This window comes from Engraulis encrasicolus, chromosome 15 (genome assembly GCF_034702125.1).
Source record: "Engraulis encrasicolus isolate BLACKSEA-1 chromosome 15, IST_EnEncr_1.0, whole genome shotgun sequence".
Taxonomy (NCBI): domain Eukaryota; kingdom Metazoa; phylum Chordata; class Actinopteri; order Clupeiformes; family Engraulidae; genus Engraulis; species Engraulis encrasicolus.
Window position 1 is genome coordinate 44,164,343 of NC_085871.1, and position 4,351 is coordinate 44,168,693.

The 4,351-nt window shown below is 44.4% G+C and overlaps 1 long non-coding RNA gene across 1 annotated transcript; it reads left to right on the forward strand.

Annotated features, from left to right (window-relative positions):
* The first annotated feature begins 1,189 nt into the window (after positions 1-1,189).
* LOC134464673 (uncharacterized) lies at positions 1,190-2,766 on the forward strand. The gene is made up of 3 exons (XR_010038011.1): positions 1,190-1,489; positions 2,007-2,090; positions 2,672-2,766. It is a non-coding gene; the product is annotated as an uncharacterized LOC134464673 (long non-coding RNA).
* The last annotated feature ends 1,585 nt before the right edge of the window (positions 2,767-4,351 follow it).

Below are 4,351 nucleotides of genomic sequence, written 5' to 3' on the forward strand. Positions count from 1 at the left end.
GTAGACAAGGGTTTCTGATGTTAATGAAAATGTAAAAAACATGAAAAATTGTGTGACAAAATCACGTCGTAGATATGGCAAAGCGGCTTCAGTTTCGCATAACATAGCCGCAAGCATTCAGCCCTCAACAACAGGATATATTATTACCAAATTTGCAGGCCATGATCTACATAAGACACACAAGCAATGAGAAATAAAAAGAAGAAATAAAATTGAGCTGAAATGTGCATTGGGAAAGGTAAAAGTAGGTATTTGATGATGTCATCAAATTAGCATAAATTAGCATAAATTAGCAACATTTTATAATAATTAATTTAGCAAATATTATATTTGGTTAAGTTATGCTAATGTAATGGAATAACTATACAATAAGTAGTACGCAATAAGGAGGGTACACTGATGAGACTCAGATCATTGATTTTCTGTCAGACGTACCTGTCAGGAAACCGTTGCCATGGCAACAACAAAAATGATAAACCTAATCTTTTGGTATCACACTGAAGCCAACTTCATTTTAGGAAAAGTCACAAAGTTTCGTAGTCATAGCTTAAGTCATTCAGGAGTTATACGATGTCAAAGTTGGTGCGGGCACTTTTAGCCCCCCCCCGGTCTGGATAGGGTTAAAGTGTGTTACCCCCCATCCCCCCCCACACACACACACACACACATGACATACGACGTCTCTCATCCAAGACTGATCTCACCCTCAACACTGTTTGTGTCATCTACAGGTGTCATCTATGCCAGTGTGGGAGGGACAGCCATCCTGCCTGGTGACGGTGTGGGGGGTACGAACTGCTCCTCTGTGGAATGGTCTGATAATCCAGGTGTTTCCAGCTTCACATACACATATGAAAGAGGTAACTGGAGAGTTTCCACCAGGAAGATCTGGCCAGACGTGCCATCTAAGCGAGCTGGAAGACTCAGTCTGCTGCCTGACTGTTCCCTCCACATCACCAACATCACCACTGAGGATGATGGATTCTACAGATGTGAAAATCCCCTGAGTGGTCGGAGAAAAGACTTTCTCCTTATTCTTCTTGACGGTAGGTTTTCAGTCACATCTTTGAAATTGAATAAGGGTTTGATGATGATGTCATGTCTGATAATATCACCGACTCACCTATTTGATGATGATGTCATGATTTGGAGTCTGATGATGTCATCTGTCTTGCAGTTCCATCTTCCCCCAGTGAGAGTGAGGCGGAGTCTGAAGATCATGTGACTCTCTCCTGTGTCCTTCACACTGGCTTTGACTGTGACCTGTCGACTGTGCATCCGGATTTTAACCTCAGCTGGGTGGAGGTGGAAGGGACTAACCTGTGGACCTCCACCAATTACCAGATCAAGAAAACATCTGCCTGCAGCACCACCCTGACTGTCAATCTCACAAGTCCCGCCCCTTACAGCCAGCGGAGGTGCCAGGTGACTACAGGAGGTCAAGTGCAGGCGTCTTCTGCCCTCTACACCTTTGGATCCTTTCTAGCAGGTGAAATGCACACACACACACACACACACACACACACACACACACACACACACACACACACACACACACACACACACACACACACACACACACACACACACACACACACACACACACACACACACACACACACACACACACACACACACACACGCATGCACACGCACTTACATGTACACATACATCTGACGTTGGTCTCCCTGTGATCTAGGTGCGGTCTTTAAATTACTAACGTTTTGTACGATTTACACTGTATGAATGAATTACTGATTCATGTATGAGCATATACTTTCTGAAAATGTTCAACTCATTGACGGTTTACCTGAAGAAGTTTGGATGACCTTGTGTTAAATGTATTAAAGTTTGCTGGTGGAATGAACAGTGTGCAGTGTGTTTTCTTAACACTTGAATGGCAACTTAATGAGGGTAAATTACCAATTGCAAAAATATACACACTGTCTTTCTTTCTCTCTCTCTCTCTCTCTCTCTCTCTCTCTCTCTCTCTCTCTCCTCTCAGATGTCTACATGGTTGTGAGATGGGCTGTTGTTTTGCTTCTGCTCGTCTGCGCCATCACACTTGAAATAATCTGGAGGAGACGGAGTGAGTAGACAATTTACACACACTCACATCTAGTCAAAGTCGAAGTGTATTTTTCTGTCAGTCACACCTTATGAGAAGCATTGCATATGTACAGCATATCAATTCAGCATATGTCTAACACACCATGTCTATGCCATAGAGAAGAGTTTCTCAACGGGGGCTCTAAAACCCCCATGGGGTGCTGGGGAGCCCTAGGGGTGGAAGGAAAGGTTCGGTTCTTAGTTGCCATTAGGGATCATTGGTCTGTTTTATTTTTTAATACTAAGGGGGTGTTCGCAGGCTTATGTTGAGATCAAGCAGCGCTGCCGTTCCGCATACACAGACAGTGCTGCCTGCTTAGGGCCCCAACCATTTTGCAGGGCCCCCAGTTGACTGAAAATTTGTGTTGAAATGATGACATTGTTACATTTAAAACCCATTGAGAATTATTCATGATAGGCCCATCATTTTCTTTTTTTAAACATGGTACCATTGGTACAACACGGTATTTTGTTTGAAAAAAAGGAAAATAAATCTTAATGTCATCATATTTTTGTTTAGCATGATTAATGTTTTTTTTCCAATTCAAAATATTTTCACAGGATCAATGCTTAAATATGGACAAGGAGCACCTGCAATTCAGCAAGAGGATGAGCAAGAGGCAGATGATCAACCATCTACTTCAATCACCCAAGAACCCCAGCAATAGTCCATTTCAGGTACACACACCGACACACACACACGCACACACGCACGCACACACACACACACACACATACATTAGAATGTATTAGGCCTACTACATCCACATGTGAAAGCCTTCCGTCTTTAAATATTGATGGTGAAGTAAATGTTTCACAGCTACACGTGTTATGACCAGCTATGCTTAGGGCCTCCAAAACCTTAACAGCGGCCCTGAGATCAAGGGGGCGTTAGGAGACTTATGATGAGGCCAACGGGGCGTTATGAGGCTTATGATGAGATCAAGGGGGCGTTAGGAGACTTATGATGAGGTCAAGGGGGCGTTAGGAGACTTATGATGAGGTCAAGGGGGCGTTAGGAGACTTATGATGAGGTCAAGGGGGCGTTGGGAGGCTTATGATGAGGTCAAGGGGGCGTTGGGAGGCTTATGATGAGGTCTAGGGGGCGTTTTGAGGCTTATCATGAGGTCTAGGGGGCGTTTTGAGGCTTATCATGAGGTCGAGGGGGCGTTGGGAGGCTTATGATGAGGTCAACGGGGCATTGGCATGTGTATGATGAGGTCAAGGGGGCATGGGGAGGCTTATGATGAGGTCAAGAGGGCGTTGGGAGGCTTATGATGAGGTCAAGAGGGCGTTGGGAGGCTTATGATGAGGTCAAGCAGGGGCGCCGCTAGGGGGGGAAAGGTGGTACTGATTCTAACGGCCCGACCCAACGCAGCACGGCCCTTGGCCCGCGGATGGGATAATAATATATTCTTGCTTTTCTTTTTTTCTGTTTTTTTTTTTTTTAGAAATGTATAATTACAAAGAAATAGTAATTGGATAAACGTATTAAACCCACAACTGTCGTTATTTTCATAATGTTTTTGTCAGTTCTTAATTATATTGTCATTTACCCTTCCCCCTGAGCTCTTGCGAAATGGTGCGGTCCAATCTGGCAACGCGTGAGGCGTTGAATCGGACAGCATCCGAAAAATGCTGGCAGTGGCAGAAGGTGTACAGAGCGACTTAGGCGTGAGCTAACCCGTAGAGTGTTAGTAATATACAATCTATGTGTTAATCACATGATGGTGAGCTGGTGGTGGTGACTGTGAAGGCAGGTTGGCAAAAACTTAAAAAGACGGGAGAAAGAGGAGAGGGCCAGAAGACGCAGGCAACTGGTCACTCACATTTTCTCCAAGAAAGAAGGTATGGTCACTCAATGACATTGCGTTTTCAAACGCTATCAAATGGTAAGAATCCTTGGATTAGCCTCCAAGAGAGCATGTTAGCACATTCCCTAGGTCTATTTAAAAACTCCACCTTAATTGTCACCGCGCACAAACGGGAAAAGTGGATGAATGTCCGTGATAAACTATGAGCCTCGTGGGGATTAAGTGAAATCTTAACCACAGAGTGGTGGGCAAAATGTGAAAGCAACCGACAGCATCAGTTGAAACTAATGTGCAGTTAAATGAACGCAGATTTGACAAACAACCTGTAGCCTACGTTGGGGATGCTGCCATCCATGATCGATTGAAGTAGGCCTATCATCTTTGCGCAGGAGAGCGGTGCCTTTTACAAGCGTTGCCTATTTTACAA